We start from the raw sequence: 18,984 nt of genomic DNA, 5'->3' as shown, positions 1-18,984 counted from the left end.
CCTGCGGCAATTTAGGGAAATCACGGAATACCCAAATCTGGATGTCCGGAAGCGGGTTTGAATTGTCGTCCTCCCAAATAAGAGTCCAGTGTGCTAACCACTGCACCACCTTGCTTGGTCCATATGATAAATACGAAAATAGTTTGCAGCAAATAGGTACCATATTTCTGTTCCTATCCCCATTCATAGCAACGTGATGAACTTCTCCACCATACAAAGGGTACCACGACAGTTTTGCAATACAGCTTTATTTATTCACCTTTTTTGAAGTAATTTCTGCCACATTGAATACATCTCGCAATCCTTTGAAACCAATCCCTAAACCAGTTCTCCCAAGTTTCTGTAGGGAGTAAGGAGCACACTCGCTGTTCCAAGCCTTCAGCAGGTCCTCATCACTTGAAAACTGCATCTTTTTAAGCGTCATTTTCACATGTGGGAACAGTGCAAAGTCACAAGAAGTGACGTCTGAAATGTAAGGAGGGTGCTCAAGAAGTTTCAGTCCTGTACCCCGTAAATATTTGGAGCATGCTTTGGTGCAGTGACTTGGAGCATTGTCCCGATGGAGGAACCAAGTGTCCATTCTTGATTTCGGTCGCGCGTTCTTTAAAGATTGGATGACATTGGGCAAGCACTAGTCAGGGGAACATTTAGCTGTGACTGTCTTCGGGTGTGTCATCATCTTCAAAGGTCCAAATTTTGTTTTGAGTCTTAGTCTGCGTGTCACAATAGTACAGCCAAGTCTCGTCACCTGTCATGATGATGTCACACACTTGGGTTGTCCCTTAGAAAACTTCTTTAACAACTCCCAGCACCAAGTCACACATTGTGTCACCCACTCTTCCATCAGTCTATGAGGCACCCAGAGACAACAAAGTTTCTTTACTTGCAAATGATCGACCAGAATCTAACAAATTGCTGGTGCATTAGCCCTAAGGTATCCTCTATCTGCTTATATGTCACTCACCTGTCTTCGTCTAGCGTTTTCCTCATAGCATCAATGTTTTCCTCCGTAACTGATGATCGTGGCCTTCCAGTCCTCTCAGTGTCCTCCAGAGTGAAATTCCCTCTTTGGAATTCTCTGCACCACCTGAATATAGTTGTACGATGTGGACACAAATCACTGAGTGCAAGTGTCATTTCTTCAAAACACTGGTCAACATGTTGCATAGCGAAACTGTTCTAATTTCACTTCACGATGATGATGCCATCCACAGCAAGCACTTCAAACTAACCCTGCTAGCGAAGGACTGTGCACAAAAACTTGGCACAGCAGCTACATATTCTCAAAACATAGCAACAATAAGCCTCCTGTGACATACTGTTGGATTGTATTGCAAAACTTTCCTGGTACCCTTTGTAATTGTTTTTTATTGTGCTAAAGATGGATTATATATATTTATAATCTATTTTAACCTCAATGAGTAGTCTGAAATGGTTTATGAAGTAACGAGACAATTTAATTTGTAAGGGCCACTGAAATGAGGTTTGCTGTGAGTATTTACAGCATCAACGTCATAAATGTTGAAATAACATGTTTATTTCTATATCCAGGACGTACTTCTTGATAAGTGATTGTCCTGATTTTTTTCTCAGTTCCTCATTTAGTACATGACAGTTTCAGGAGGTTTAAGATGCAGAAAGAAAACCGTATGCCAAGTTTCAGTATCACTCACATGTTCCTTATTAAAATGAAACAAGGTTACAAGATTGCTCTGAAACAGCAACAAAAGGAACGATTTCTTTTGGCCTGACCTGTTAACCTTCTCTCTTTCTGAAAAGCGTCATCAGCAGCGACTTTCGGGGAAAAAAAGGTAAGTTTAACTCAGTTGAAAATAAATCACCAATTATGCTGCAATTTTAGGGGAATCTTGTTATGCAGTGTCTCTTTAATAATGAACAACTGGGAGTGAAACTTACCAAAGGATTTTCTTTCTACTCCTCAGTTATATTTGACATGAAAAAGTAAAGCAAATACCATACGATCTATGCCTTCCTATCCCTGTGTAGAGTGAGGGAGTGATTCTTCTTACTGCAAATTTTTTTTAAATTCATCAGTGACATTGACTTTGACATGTAGTTTGCATGGTTTTGCAGGTTGCTAGTGTGTTCACAGCTTCAGACATACGAAAGAGGTTTATTAGGTCAGTTCTAGTCTGCAGCAAAAATACAGCATTGCTGTATTTGAAATAACAAATTTGGTGCCTGTGTATCTTTAGACAACAATTTTACAAAAACATGACAGTCATTACTTTATAAACGATTTGAGAATACTCATTAAGGTTGAACTATATTATAAATATGTATAATCTATCTTTAACACATTAAAAGAAGTTCACCACACCATTCTGAATGGTGATAAGAACAGAAATATGCTACAATATTTGTCACAATTTATTTTTATATTTCACACATGAAAAAGAGGGATAAAATCCTTTGCTTAAGTTTCCAATCCAGTCATTCACTATTCAAAATACGGCGGGTTACAGGATTCAGGCAAATTTTCAATAGAACTGGCAATTGATTTATTTTTGTCTGGTTTCTTAACCATTTTCTATTTGAAGAAGCTTCGTTAATAATGAGTAATGAATACGTTTCTCTTGTTGACAGGTCTAATTTTGCCTTTTTTTTTTTTTTTTTTTTTTTTTTTGCGAAGAACAGTAAAAATTGCACAAACTTACCTCGCAATAGGTATTGCGACAGAATCTTGAAACAGATTGTCTCATTATGCAAGCAACAGGAGACCAGGTTTGTCAACATCTTATGGAAAGCCTCATTGTGTCAGTTTGCTATAATATGAGAAATTTCATGTTTGTTATAGTACTAGCAAATTCTTTTTTCCAATAACGAAAATCTTTAAAAATTAAGCAAAGATTCTTAAAAATTGCACTACTGGATTGAAAAAATAAAATAAAACTTTATCTTCCACTATATCAGCGAAGATAATAAAGTCCTGTATGTTAACCATGTAGCAAAATACTGTTCTCTTTATGTGCTATTACTTGCCAAAATCTCAAACCGATATCTCAAAAGGTTTATGAGATACGAGGTATGTTATGAATATTTCATTCTCTCACGCAAGCACTCAGAAGTATACAGGTTACACACATTCCATTTTCTCAAGGTTGGAGAGGTAAGATACTTCCTTCCAAGTCTAAATAAAAATTCAATATCTTATCACATTTTCATTTATAGGAACGTGTGGTATAATATGCACCAAACACAAAACCAAAGAGACTCATTTTTTTGTCTTTCGTGCAATGTCTTACTTAAATTAAAATATCACAATAAGTATGTCCATTATGGAAATTTGGGCACTTCATCATGAAGCTGACACATAAAGCTACATGTAATGTGGAAATCTAATCGTTTTACTATTTATTTTCTGTAAAATCATTTGAAGAAGAATGCAGGGTGTGCACCTCAATTCCATCAGCACTGAGCATCACTAACCGATGCGCCAAGAGCAGGCAAAGAGTGTCTCGTTTATCTGGGCACGTCGGCAGGAGCAGAGCTGCACCGGCTGGCACCACCACCTGGCTGCCACTGTGTGATGCCTCATTAGACAACAATGGCATATTTTTCAAGCTGTGCCCCCCCTGCACAGGTAGCCTGCTTTCTTTCTGTGCACAGATTAAATCAACCTATGACGAAATGTGCTGCTGTTTTAATCTTCCCTATTTCGTCAATCAATCCTACCTGGCCTGCATCACAGACTGCCAGGCAACATTCAAGTATTGGTCAAATGAGGGCTTCGTCCTTCATAGGTGGACTGTACTTCCAAAGGATTCTTCCAAATTATCTCAAGTCTAGCATCTGCCTTACCTGAGATTAGTTTTATGTGATATTTCCACTTTAAATGATTCCATATGTGCAATACCAAATACTTAATAGATGTGACTACTTTCAGTGACTGTTTTGTAATTGTGTAATCACAAAATAGTGGATTTTTCTACACATTTATGCGCAATATGTTATTCTTATAATGATGTGGGCAACTGTCAATCCCTGTACCAAGTGCCGATTCTCTGAGGATATAAGCTAAAATTTCCTATCTTTTTCAACATGCACAAACAGGTTCATGGAACTTCCAACACTATCTGCCAGGTAATTTAGATTCAGGGTGTTTCAGATAACCTGTTTCTCCCTATAACAACAAAGTAATGAGTGAAAGGAACATTTATTTTGATACGTAGACTTAACAAAGGTTACTATGAAGTGGACTTGCAAACACAGTTTATTTAGTTATTTACCAGAGAGTTACAGCAGCAAGTTACAATTTTGTGAACAAAATACTGGTTTTCTGTTCTACAACTGAGTGCAAGTCAATTTAAACAAGATTTCTATCAATTTTTGTTAGGGATCTAGAAATGTTCAAAGCTTTATAGGAAGATTCACCATGCTGTATGTAGCTAGCTGCATTCAGATAGATGTTTCGGTGGGAGACTGTTCATTTAAGTGAAGTGTTCAAACTACACTCATGCTCATAATTTAAGGATAATGCTGATACATGGTGAAACAACGCTCTGGTGTGCGGTTTGCGGGTTTAAATCACCTCGGGGTATGACCATGCGGTGCATTTGACCCGCGGTCGTCGCACGGTGGTGCTGGCAGCAGTCCACATACGCAGAGGTGTGTTGGTGCATATCAGAGTATGGTGCAGTGAGTAAGTGAGCAGACGTTTTCAGACTCTTTATTGAAAATGGCTCAAAGAACAGATATTGATGACATTTTGCGGGTAGAATACTAGGACGACTGGAGGCTGGTCAAACACAGCAGGTCGTAGCACAGGCCCTCCGTGTGCCACAAAGTGTGATCTCAAGATTATTGCAACGATTCCAGCAGACAGGAAACGTGTCCAGGCGCTACAGTATGGGATGTCCACAGTGTACAACACCACAAGAAGACCGATATCTCACCATCAGCACCCGCAGACGGCCACGGAGTACTGCAGGTAACCTTGCTCAGGACCTCACCGCACCGCAGCCACTGGAACAGTTGTCTCCAGACACACAGTCTACAGGCGACTGAACAGACATGGTTTATTCGTACGGAGAACAGCAATATGCATTCCACTGACCCCAAGTCACAGGAGACCCCGTTAAGCCTGGTGTCAAGAACACAGTACATGGTCATTGGAACAGTGGTCCCAGGTTATGTTCACGGACGAGTCCAGGTATAGTCTGAACAGTGATTCTCGCCGGGTTTTCATCTGGCGTGAACCACGAACCACATACCAACCCCTTAATGTCCTTGAAAGGGACCTGTATGGAGGTCGTGGTTTGACAGTGTGGGGTGGGATTATGATTGGTGCACGTAGACTCCTGCATGTCTTTGACAGAGGAACTATAACAGGTCAGCTGTATCAAGGCATCATTTTGTACCAGTATGTCCACGTTTTCAGAGGTGCAGTGGGTCCTACCTTCCTCCTGATGGATGATAACGCACAGCCCCACCGAGCTGCCGTCGTGGAGGAGTAACTTAAAACAGAAGATATCAGGTGAATGGAGAGGGCTGCCTGTTCTCCAGTCCTAAGTCCCATCGAGCACATCGGGGATGCTCTCTGCAAACGTATCGCTGCACGTCTTCAAACCCCTAGGACACTTCAGGAGCCCCTACAGGCACTGGTGCAAGAATGGGAGGCTATACCCCAGCAGCCGCTCGCCCATCTGATACAGAGTATGCCAACCCATTGTGCGGCCTGTGTAAGTATGCATGGTGATCATGTCCCATATTGACGTCGGGGTACATGCGCAGGAAACGGTGGCGTTTTGTACCACATGTGTTTTTGGGACGGTTTTCTCAACTTATCACCGGTACTGCAGACTTACAGAGCTGTGTCATGGGTGTTCCCTATGTGACTATGCTATTAGTGCCAGTTTTGTGTAGTGCTACATTGTGTGGCACCACATTCTGCAATTATCCTTAATTTATGAGCATGAGTGTATTTGCCATTTCCCAGAATGCACAACTCAACATGCCTTCTCAAGGAACTGGGGTTGAGATGTAAAGTTATTGGTGTAACAAAATCTAACACTGGAAGAAAGCTTGGAAAAAGTTCATTAGGTCTGATATACACTATTTCAAAGGTAACACAATTTCTTGAGTGTCTTAAGAAATATCATAACTGCCAGCTCTCTTCTTCCTTGTTAGCTGCTCAGAATATCGGAATTGTCAGGGACTGGTGTAACAGGTGAGTGGATGGAGTCTGAATATTATAAATTAACTGTGATCTCCATAAAAAAAAAAAAAATAATGCTATCTTACATTTTTTCAACACATCCCAAGAAACCCAAACAGTTTGTTTGGAAGGGCATGGTGTAAATTCCCATTTGTTGCAATTCACAATGGGTAATATGTATAAATGTCTTTTTGTCATTGGATAAAAAGTAGAAAATCGAGCAATTAAATCTATTTCTGCTTTCAACACATTAGCCTTCCTTCTGTAACATATTACTTCACTTCCACTATTCTTGCAATTAAACTATTGTTTTGGTATTCATTCTCACATTGTCTTTGGAAGGATGATGCCTTTTGTCAAGTTAAAACTGTGAGATGGGAGACTCAATCCTTGGCCTTTGCTTATCACAGAGAACTGTTATCACCTGAGTCACTGAAGCATCTCTCTCCGTGCGACACAAAAAATTTCAACCTATCAGTCCCCTGCAACCTCTAGAGAGAATCACTCAACTCTTAATCGACACAGTAAATGTGATATGTATGAGAATAGATTACGAAAAAAAAGGGAGCCGTTTCTCAGAAAAATAAAAGAACTTGCTGCAGTGCAGTGTGCACTGATATGAAACTTCCTGGCAGATTAAAACTGTGTGCCAGACCGAGACTCAAATTCGGAACCTTTGCCTTTCTGGTCAAGTGCTCTACAAACTGAGCTATGCAAGCACGACTCATGACCCATCCTCACAGCTGTACTGGTGGAATTGAAGCTGTGAGGGCAGGTCGTGAATTGTGCTTGGGTAACTCAGCTGGTAGAGCATTTGCACAGAAAGGCAAAGGTCTGGAGTTTGAGTCTTGGTCTGGCACACACATTTTAGCCTACCAGGAATTTTGTACAATATTTATGAAAACTGGTTTACACAACTGGCAGGGCAATATCAGCAGCAGCCTAAATGAAATCGTCGTCGTCGTCATTAACAATTTTACTTTCAAATGAGGCCAAGTCTCTTCTCCAGTCTGGCACAGATTACATATCTGCAATCTCACTGGCATTATTATTATTCCTTTCCTTTCTCAGACGTTATGTCTGGTTAAAAATAGAAAGTGAAGCGGACCTTGATCAAGCGTGACTTCCTTTTAACTGTACGGTATATGTTACATTGCATTTAGGAACTTTCGGGTAATTGAACAAGTGTCAATAATTACAGATTTCTGTAGTTGTATATATAAGTTTGGATGTAGATCTATTGCATTGATGTACTGGTGGATATTGTGTGGTATGACTCCTGTAGTAGATAGTATAATTGGTATAATGTCAACTATATCCTGATGCCACATGTCCTTGACTTCCTCAGTCAGTTGGGTGTAATTTTCAATTTTTTCTCCTGTTTTCTTTTGTATATTTGTTGTATTGGGTATGGATATTTCGATTAGCTGTGTTAATTTCTTCTTTTTATTGGTGAGTATGCTGTCAGGTTTGTTATGTGGTGTTGTTTTATCTGTTATAATGGTTCTGTTCCAGTATAATTTGTATTCATCGTTCTCCAGTACATTTTGTGGTGCATACTTGTATGTGGGAACATGTTGTTTTATTAGTTTATATTGTATGGCAAGTAGTTGATGTATTATTTTGGCTACATTGTCATGTCTTCTGGGGTATTCTGTATTTGCTAGTATTGTACATCCGCTTGTGATGTGATCTACTGTTTCTATTTGTTGTTTGCAAAGTCTGCATTTACCTGTTGTGGTATTGGGATATTTAATAATACGCTTGCTGTAATATCTGGTGTTTATTGTTTGATCCTGTATTGCAATCATGAATCCTTCCGTCTCATTGTATATATATTGCCTTTTCTTAGCCATGTGTTGGTTGCGTCTTGATCAATGTGTGGCTGTGTTAGATGATACGGGTGCTTGCCATGTAGTGTTTTCTTTTCCAATTTACTTTCTTCGTATCTGTTGATGTTATGTGATCTAAAGGCTTGTAGAAGTGGTTATGAAATTTCAGTGGTGTTGCCGATGTATTTGTATGAGTGATTGCTTTGTGTATTTTGCTAGTTTCTGCTCGTTCTATGAAGAATTTTCTTAAATTGTCTACCTGTACATAATATAGGTTTTTTATGTCGATAAATCCCCTTCCTCCTTCCTTTCTGCTTAATGTGAATCTTTCTGTTGCTGAATGTGTGTGATGTATTCAATATTTGTGGCATTGTGATCGTGTAAGTGTATTGAGTGCTTCTAGGTCTGTGTTACTCCATTTCACTATTCCAAATGAGTAAGTCAATATTGGTATAGCATAAGTATTTATAACTTTTGTCTTCTTTCTTGCTGTCAATTCTGTTTTCAGTATTTTTGTTAGTCTTTGCCTATATTTTTCTTTTAGTTCTTCTTTAATATTTGTATTATCTATTCCTATTTTTTGTCTGTATCCTAGATATTTATAGGCGTCTGTTTTTTCCATCGCTTCTATGCAGTCACTGTGGTTATCCAATATGTAATCATCTTGTTTAGTGTGTTTTCCCTTGACTATGCTTTTTTCTTACATTTGTCTGTTCCAAAAGCCATATTTATATCATTGCTGAATACTTCTGTTATCTTTAGTGATTAGTTGAGTTGTTGATTTGTTGCTGCCAGTAGTTTTAGATCATCCATGTATAGCAAATGTGTGATTTTGTGTTGGTATGTTCCAGTAATATTATATCCATAATTTGTATTAATTAGCATGTTGGATAGTGGGTTCAGATCAAGGCAGAACCAGAAACAACTTAATGAGTCTCCTTGGTATATTCCAAGCTTAATCTGAATTGGCTGTGATGTGATATTATTTGAATTTGTTTGCATATTAAGTGTGGTTTTCCAAATTTCATTACTATGTTTAGGAAGTGTATCAATTTAGGATCTACTTTGTATATTTCCAATATTTGTAGTAACCATGAGTGGGGTACATTATCAAAAGCTTTTTGGTAATCAATGTATGCGTAGTGTAGCGACCTTTGTTTAGTTTTAGCTTGATATGTCACCTCTGCATCTATTATCAGTTGCTCTTCACATCCTCGTGCTCCTTTGCAGCAGCCTTTTTGTTCTTCATTTATAATTTTGTTCTGTGTTGTATGTGTCATTAATTTCTGTGCAATGGCTGAAGTTAATATTTTGTACATTGTTGGTAGGCATGTTATGGGGTGATATTTAGCTGGGTTTGCTGTGTCTGCTTTATCTTTAGGTTTCAGATAAGTCATTCCTTGTGTATCAGGGACTGTGTATGGGTCTTCAAAGTAACTGTTAAATAATTTAGTTAGATGTGAATGCGTTGAGGTGAACTACTTTAGCCAGAAATTTGCTATTTTATCTTTTCCAGGGGTTTCCAATTGTGCATAGAATTAATTGCTCGGGTGACTTCATGTTGCAAAATTATCACTTCAGGCATTTGTGGTATCATCTTGTATGTGTCTGTTTCTGCTTGTATCCACCGTGCATGCCTGTTATGTTGTACCGGGTTTGACCGTATGTTGCTCCAGAAGTGTTCCGTTTCTGTTATGTTTGGTGGATTGTCTATTTTAATGTGTGTGTTATCTATTGTCTGGTAAAATCTCTTTTGGTTTGTGTTGAATGTTTGGTTTTGTTTCCTTCTATTTTCACTTTTTTTTGTATCTTCTAAGTTGTTTGGCCAATGCTTGTAATTTCTGCTTCTTTTCATCTAATTGCTGTATCGCTTCTTGTTGTGAGATTTTACCTAACCTTTTTCTTTTTTTTTCTGACATTTCATTTCTTATAAATTGTGTTAGCTGTCCGATGTCTTTTCCCAGCTTTTCTATTCTGATCTGTAGCCTGTGTTGCCACGCTGGTTTTGTGGGTTTCTTCTGTGTGTTGGTTGGTTCTGATCTCTGCCTAGTGTGTATATTTAGTGTAGTCAGTGCTCCTATATAAACAAGTAGTTTTAACTCTTCCATAGTTGTGTTTTCATTTGTTTTGTTGTGTACGATTGTGTTGATAGTTTTTATTGTTGTTTTGACTTGTGGGTTATTTGGCGGACTATACAAGAATGGTCTAATGTCTGTATTTGTGTCTTTGCATTCTATATATGTCAGCTGAAATTTTTCTTCTATATCTAACATGTGTGTCACTTCGTGTTCTATTTGTGCTTGTTCTGGTGGCTGTCTTAAGATTTCGTTTTCCTCTGATTGTTTAATTGATGCATGTTGTTCTTTGTTTGTTTGCTCTGGGATGTTTGAGTCCATTACTGTATCTTCTTCTTCTTCTTCTGATTGCACATTATTTTGTTCCAGTATCTGTTGTACTTGTTGTTTGATGTTTTCTAATTCTGACTGGGGTATCCTGTTATTTTTTATTATTACACGGATCTGATCAGCTGGTCGTTGTTCTGTTAAAAATTTTAATTCTGGGTATCTGGTAATAAATGTTGTGTATACTTGTGATCGGTATCCAGTTGTGTTGGTTCCTAGGTTTGTTGCTTGGTAATAACAGAACATGAGGTGTCAATTAACTTCATCTGACCATCTGATCCTCTGTCTTTGTTTTCCTTCTAGGGTGGTTGCAGGAAGCATATCCTGCAAAACACCTCTATTTGGATTTAAATCATTTTCCAGTTGGCTAGCAGTGTCGTTACTATTGTGGATGGGTGTTATTATTATTGTTATTATTATTATTTTTTCTTTTCTCAGACGTTATGTCTGGTCAAAAATAAAAGTGACGCAGACCTTGATCAAGCGTGACTTCCTTTTAACTGTACGGTATATGTTACATTGCATTTAGGAACTTTCGGGTTATTGAACATGTATCAATAATTACGGATTTCTGTAGTTTTTATATATATATATATATATATATATATATATATATATATATATATATATATATATATATATATATATATATATATATATAATGGAAGGAAACATTCCACGATCTTCATGATTTGGACTCACAGTGAAGAAGAACTCCAGAATTTCCTCTCCTTTCGTTCCATCAGTTTCACCTGGTCCTACTCCAAATCCCATGCCACTTTCCTTGACGTTGACCTCCACCTGTCCAATGGCCAACTTCACACGTCCGTCCACATCAAACCCACCAACAAGCAACAGTACCTCCATTATGACAGCTGCCACCCATTCCACATCAAACGGTCCCTTCCCTACAGCCTAGGTCTTCGTGGCAAACGAATCTGCTCCAGTCCGGAATCCCTGAATCATTACACCAACAACCTGAAAACAGCTTTCGCATCCCGCAACTACCCTCCCGACCTGGTACAGAAGCAAATAACCAGAGCCACTTCCTCGTCCCCTCAAACCCAGAATCCCCCACAGAAGAACCACAAAAGTGCCCCACTTATGACAGGATACTTTCCGGGACTGGACCAGACTCTGAATGTGGCTCTCCAGCAGGGATACGACTTCCTCAAATCCTGCCCTGAAATGAGATCCATCCTTCATGAAATCCTCCCCACTCCGCCAAGAGTGTCTTTCCGCCGTCCACCTAACCTTCGTAACCTGTTAGTTCATCCCTATGAAATCCCCAAACCACCTTCCCTACCCTCTGGCTCCTATCCTTGTAACCGCCCCCGATGCAAAACCTGTCCCATGCACCCTCCCACCACCACCTACTCCAGTCCTGTAACCCGGAAGGTGTACACGATCAGAGGCAGAGCCACGTGTGAAAGCACCCACGTGATTTACCAACTGACCTGCCTACACTGTGATGCATTCTATGTGGGAATGACCAGCAACAAACTGTCCATTCGCATGAATGGACACAGGCAGACAGTGTTTGTTGGTAATGAGGATCACCCTGTGGCTAAACATGCCTTGGTGCACAGCAAGCACATCTTGGCACAGTGTTACACCGTCCGGGTTATCTGGATACTTCCCACCAACACTAACCTATCCGAACTCCGGAGATGGGAACTTGCCCTTCAGTATATCCTCTCTTCTCGTCATCCGCCAGGCCTCAATCTCCGCTAATTTCAAGTTGCCGCCACTCATACCTCACCTGTCTTTCAACAACTTCTTTGCCTCTACACTTCTGCCTCGACTGACATCTCTGCCCAAACTCGTTGTCTTTAAATATGTCTGCTTGTGTCTGTATGTGTGGATGGATATGTGCGTGTGTGCGAGTGTATACCTGTCCTTTTTTCCCCCTAAGGTAAGTCTTTCCGCTCCCGGGATTGGAATGACTCCTTACCCTCTCCCTTAAAACCCACTTCCTTTCGTCTTCCCCTCTCCTTCCCTCTTTCCTGATGAGGCAACAGTTTGTTGCGAAAGCTTGAATTTTGTGTGTATGTTTGTGTGTCTATCGGCCTGCCAGCGCTTTTGTTCGGTAAGTCACCTCATCTTTGTTTTTTTTTATGTAGCTGAAAAAGCCATGGATCACTAAGGGGATTAAAGTATCTTGTGAAAGGAAAAGGGGAAATGTATCTTTTAGCACGAACAAGCAGACCGCCCCTGCAGCAGTTGTGACAACAAAAACTACTCAAAATAGTAAAAAAATCAAGAAACGCGCACATAATGTCTGAAATCAGTACGTCTAACAACAGAGTTAAGGCAATACGGTATATAGTGAAGCAAGAGACAGGACAACCAACCACACAAGAGGGTAACATTACTATTGAATTGAATGGAAGGGTTACAAATGACGTGTCACAGGTAACAACTGTATTTAATAATCATTTCATAAACATAGTAGAGAACATAGGAAGCAACAGTTGAAGAGAAATATCACAGCAATATGTTGAAGAAGTATCTCTCATAAATTACATCATATGAATGTACCACCAACTTCTACTCCTGAAATTAAGAGGGCCATACATTCTTTCAAGAATAGAAGCTCTTCTGGTTTTGATGGTGTTTCCAACAGAGTACTAAAGATTTGCTCCCATATAATAAGTCTGGTATTGTTCAAAATATGTAATGCATCACTAACTCAAGGCATTTTTCCAGAGAGACTAAAATATGGTGACGTTTAGAGTACAGATAGATGTACGAATTAATTTGCAATATGAATGTAAAATAACTCGTTCCACATCATGACGATTTATCGTGCAAAATGATCCATGGAACTAGCCCAGCTGCACTGCTAACTATCCCAAGTGCGGAATACAAATTTGTGTTTTTTGTGCATGCAGCAAATCTCACTGCTGGAGCAGCCCTGCAACAGAAACAGGATATAACTTGGAAACTCGTCAGTTTCGTTTCAAATTCTCCCTTATTCATCTTATGACCAAGAAATTCTCAACATTTATTGAACAATAAAATATTTCAGATATCTACTTGAAGGAAAATCATTTTCTGTTGATGCATATGGTGTCCCTATAACTGACACATTCAAAATGTTGAATGAGAAGGCGTAACTATGGCAGCTCCATTATCTCCAGAATATTTATCGGTTCACAACTAATTTGTGTCATTTGTCTTGAAGAACTTCAAGATGTTAGAAAATAAAGGACTTTAACATTTATATTCTTTGTTAATATTATCATGCCACAGTTGGATACACGAACGATTTGCTATCTGATTAAAATTACAGTGGTATCTGCTAAATAGCCAAATCCTCAAAAAGGGTGTTTCGTCCATAAACAAAACCGTCAGCAACCAACCAATGTCAATGCTAAATACTCAATTGCTTAAAATTAAGCACCAATATAGAATACTGTCAACATATTTTGCGTCGATGCTAAATACTCAATTGCTTGAAATTAAGTGCCACTATAGAACATTGTCAACATATTTTGCCCCTAAGAATCATAACTACCTAATTCGGCAGTAAAACACAGTGAAATTCATTTCAAAGTGTTTTTTCCTTACTGTGACAGTCTTTATTTGTTACCTACGTGAGTGTCCTCAATAATATCATTGCGCTGCTTTTTGATTATTTCAAATCAATTTTTCCCCAACATAAAGGAACTTCTCATACAATATTTTTGATTACTACTACATGAGAAAATTCATAATACAAAGAATAAAATTCATGTATTTCTATAGTAACAACAGGTGTTCCGTTTTAGCCGTGACCGTGGATGTGTGAGGAGATAGGGTACACTCGAATGCTTACATAGAAATGAGTGTAACAGATACTATGAGGTTCTCAACTGGGAAACATATTCAGCCAGAGAACTAAATGATGGAAATACAGTAATTTTGCAACCAATAAGGAGGTATTAAATTACAAACTTTCTTGTGTTAACATACTCATTTCAGAGTTATTGAATTATCTTCCATTAAACATCCATAATTAATTTTATGGGGCCTTTCCACTTTGAATCAACCCTGCTGCATACTGCGTAATATTTAATAGTTGTCACTGTTCCCAGTGATTGATCCACATCAGCTTGGGCAAAGAAAACTGCATCTATCCACCTATTTCTGCACGATACAAAATATTTGTATGTTTTGGAGTCAAAAGTCTTACAACAAATCAGTCAAGTGTTCCAATATCACAGTGAATAAAATAGGGTTTGTTGTTACTGAGTATAACCCCTAAACCATATGCCTGTCCTGAGTATATATGTATCATAACACACTCACTTCTGTTAACACATACATAATAATCACAATGTCTGTTGGTGCCTTCTTGACTCATCTCAGTCCAAAGTTAGCTTGCACAACAAATCTCTTATGTAAATACTGTTTGAGCTGCCCAGTGCATTTCTAAGTCCATCAATTTGGACAGCCAAATGGACACGTGACAGTTTGCAACTACAAAATAGGTAACATAATGCACACATAATCATCATAAATAAAAGCATCTGAGCATTCAGGATATCCATTCAGAAAAGAAGATCACAAAAGGTTTAACATTTTTTGAAAGCTATTTTCCTTAAAAGAGATAGGGAAACTTTCTGTATTGGCACACTTTCCCTATCCCTAGCCAGAACCAAGTCTCACATACTGCTCCTGCATTGTTGCCTACCTTGTGGAATACTCCCCAAATGGCGTTGTCATAAAATTATCCATCTCTGGCTGCAACCCTTACTACAGCAATGATCTCGACCTGCTCAAATTCCATCAACTGATAATCCCCATCAACTTGTTAAACGCTCTTCCCCCCCCCCCCCCCCCCCCCCCTACTGGTCCCTACAGTGGAAATACTTTCACCACCAACTGTACGAATTCGACTCAACAACACCAATACCGAACCATGCCACTCCTCCACCAAATTATGATCCAACCCACAACCCCCAAATTACCCATGATAACTTCACAGAATTTCCTAACCAGAATTTCCTAACTTTGAATCTTGCCTCACCATCATTTCCTGTAAATGGAAATCAACCTTACTGCCTCAGAAAGAACTGCAATCCGCCAAGCAAAAACTGATTCCAATCTTACAGACTCCACCATTGGGGTTATGAACTGTAGTGATTTCCTAGTGGAAGGACTCCACCAGCTGTCCTGTCACAGTGACATTTCAGAAACCCATCAAGATCTTCAGTCCCTCCTCAAATTCTTAGGTCAATCCCAGAACTTCTCCCTTGAGTCTATTTCTCTCCTCACTCTTACCACTGCCCACACTCCTACTTTCTACATACCTCCTAAAGTCCATAACCTCAACCACCAAGGACACTCCAGTGTTGCCGGTTACTGTGCCCCCACTGAGAGAATCTCTGCTCTCATGGACCAACACCTTCAGCTGCACTCTCCCCTTCTATATAAAAGACACTACAAATTTCCTCCACTGACTTTCCACCGTTACTGTATCTTTACCACCCAGTGCCCTGCTCGTCACTGTTGATGCCATCTCCCTCTACACAAACATCTCCTATGCTCATGGCCTTAATGCTACTAAACGCACCTTTCCCAATGCCTGACAGACTCCAAACCTACAACCACTTTCCTAGTCAATATGGCCAATTATATCCACAAACATGATTACTTCTCCTTTAAGACATCACCTACAAACATTCCCACAGTATAATAATGGGCAACTGCCTGGCACCATCCTATGCCAACCTATTCACACGACATCTAGACAAACCCTTCCTAATCACCCAGAAACCCAAAACCCTCACCTGGTTCTGATTCACTGATGACATCTTTGTGATATGAGCCGAGGGTGAGGAGACCCGATTCACATTCCTCCAGAAACTCAAACCTTCTCCCCCATTCGCTTCACCTGGTCCTTCTCAATGCAACAAGCCACCTTCCTAGATGTTGATCTCCACCTCCAGGATGGTTACATCACATGGATCCACATGAAACCTGCTAACCTTCAACAATACCTCCACTTCGACAGCAGCTACCCATTCCATACTAAGAAGTCCTTTCCGTAAAGTCTAGCCAACTATTGCCATTGCATTTGTAGTGACGAGCAGTCCCTCTCAAAAAATGTCAAGATCAGTCCCTTTCATAAATGCAAAGATCCTTATCGAGGCTTTCACAGACCGAATTACCCTCCTCCCAATTGTTCAGAAACAGATCTCCCACGCCCTGTCTCTCCAGGAACCTACCACTACCCACGCACCAACCATCCAGCCACAAAGGAGCTCTGCTCTCACGGCTCAGTATCACCCAGGACTGGAGCAACTGAGTCACGTCCTTGACCGGGATTTCGACCACTTCTCATTCCCTGAAATGAGGAATATTCTCCAGTGCTCCCACAGTAGTGTTCTGCTGCCCTATGAACCAATGCAATAGCTCTGTCCATTCTTACCACACACTCACTCCCAACCCATTTCCTCCTGGCTCATATCCCTGCCATGGACCTAGATGTAAGACCTGTCCCATACATCCTCCCACCACCACCTACTCCATCCCAGTAACAGGCATCTCCTATTCTATCAAAGCCAGGACTGTCACCCATATAATCTACAAACTAACTTGTAACCACAGTGTCGTTTTCTACATGGGAATGGTAACTAACAAGCAGTCTATCTGCGTAAATGGTGACCACCAAACTGTGGCCGAGAGACAGCTGGACCACCCAGTTGCTGATCACACTGCCCAACACAATGATTGCTTCAATGATTGCTCCACAGCCTGTACCATCTGGATGCTTCCTACCAACACCAGCTTTCGTGAACTGTGCGAGTGGGAACTCTCCTATCACATATCCTTTGTTCTTATAATAGTTCCATTAGTCTCTGTACTCCACCTACCTATCCCCTTCCCTGCTCCCACTCCAATATTACAAATGCCTTCCATTCTACCAATGCACCCACTAATCTTTTCCCCTTTTCTTCTTCTCTCCTCTCCCCTCCTACCACAGCCATCTCACTCTGCACCTTGCAACTCTATCCTTTCACCTTCACGAGCCAGCACACTTCCACAGGCAGTTCATCACCTGCCTGCACACATATCCTGCTACATCATCCCCCTCCCCCCCCCCCCCCCCCCCCCCAGCCCAACTCATCCTTACCTCCAACAAACTATCCTCCTCATAATACTGTTGTTATTCCTACCTCAACTTTCCATTTTCTGTTAACTTCTCATTCATTTTTTTTAGTTATCACTATACGAGGTGCATTCAAGTTCTAAGGCCTCCGATTTTTTTTCTCCGGACTGGAAAGAGAGAGAAACATGCGCATTGTTTTAAAATGAGGCCGCGTTCATTGTCAATACGTCCCAGAAATGGCAGCACCGTATGGCAGATGGAATTTTACCGCCAGTGGCGAGAATGAGAACTGTTTTAAATACTTAAAATGGCGACGTTTTCCTTACTTAACAGCGTGCAATCATTCGTTTTTTGAATTTGCGTGGTGTGAAACCAATTGAAATTCATCGACAGTTGAAGGAGACATGTGGTGATGGAGTTATGGATGTGTCGAAAGTGCTTTCGTGGGTGCGACAGTTTAATGAAGGCAGAACATCGTGTGACAACAAACCAAAACAACCTCGGGCTCGCACAAGCCGGTCTGACGACATGATCGAGAAAGTGGAGAGAATTGTTTTGGGGGATTGCCGAATGACTGTTGAACAGATCGCCTCCAGAGTTGGCATTTCTGTGGGTTCTGTGCACACAATCCTGCATGACGACCTGAAAATGCGAAAACTGTCATCCAGGTGGGTGCCACGAATGCTGACGGACGACCACATGGCTGCCCGTGTGGCATGTTGCCAAGCAATGTTGACGCGCAACGACAGCACAAATGGGACTTTCTTTTCGTCGGTTGTGACAATGGATGAGACGTGGATGCCATTTTTAAGTCCAGAAACAAAGCGCCAGTCAGCTCAGTGGAAGCACACAGATTCACCGCCACCAAAAAAATTTCGGGTAACCGCCAGTGCCGAAGAAATGATGGTGTCCATGTTCTAGGACAGCGAGGGCGTAATCCTTACCCATTGCGTTCCAAATGGCACTACGGTAACAGGTGCATCCTACAAAAATGTTTTGAAGAACAAATTCCTTCCTGCACTGCAACAAAAACGTCCGGGAAGGGCTGCGCGTGTGCTGTTTCACCAAGACAACGCACCCACACATTGAGCTAACGTTACGCAACAGTTTCTTCGTGATAACAACTTTGAAGTGATTCCTCATGCTCCCTACTCACCTGACCTGGCTCCTAGTGATTTTGGCTTTTTCCAACAATGAAAGACACTCTCCGTGGCCGCACATTCACCAGCCGTGATGCTATTGCCTCAGCGATTTTCCAGTGGTCAAAACAGACTCCTAAAGAAGCCTTCGCTGCTGCCATGGAATCATGGCGTCACCGTTGTGAAAAATGTGTACGTCTGCAGGGTGATTACATCGAGAAGTAACGCCAGTTTCATCGATTTCGGGTGAGTAGTTAATTAGAAAAAAAATCGGAGGCCTTAGAACTTGAATGCACCTCATATCTAAAAAAATCTTAATAAATCACTTGTATGT

General features: G+C 40.4%; 1 protein-coding gene across 9 annotated transcripts in view; it reads right to left on the bottom strand.

The window, feature by feature from the left end:
* The window catches only part of LOC124551124 (longitudinals lacking protein, isoforms N/O/W/X/Y-like), a 284,378-nt gene that overhangs the window by 155,943 nt on the left and 109,451 nt on the right, over nucleotides 1–18,984 (bottom strand). Inside the window, exon 3 of one of the 9 annotated variants that reach the window (XM_047126075.1) lies at nucleotides 2,679–2,786. The exons of the other annotated variants lie outside the window; for them this stretch is intronic. The gene's annotated coding sequence lies outside the window, so the exon portion shown is untranslated. The remainder of the gene's footprint in view (nucleotides 1–2,678; nucleotides 2,787–18,984) is intronic. 9 annotated transcript variants of the gene reach the window in all.

The sequence above is a fragment of the Schistocerca americana genome, chromosome 9 (assembly GCF_021461395.2).
Source record: "Schistocerca americana isolate TAMUIC-IGC-003095 chromosome 9, iqSchAmer2.1, whole genome shotgun sequence".
Taxonomy (NCBI): Eukaryota; Metazoa; Arthropoda; class Insecta; order Orthoptera; family Acrididae; genus Schistocerca; species Schistocerca americana.
This window is presented reverse-complemented; position numbering and strand designations above follow the sequence as displayed.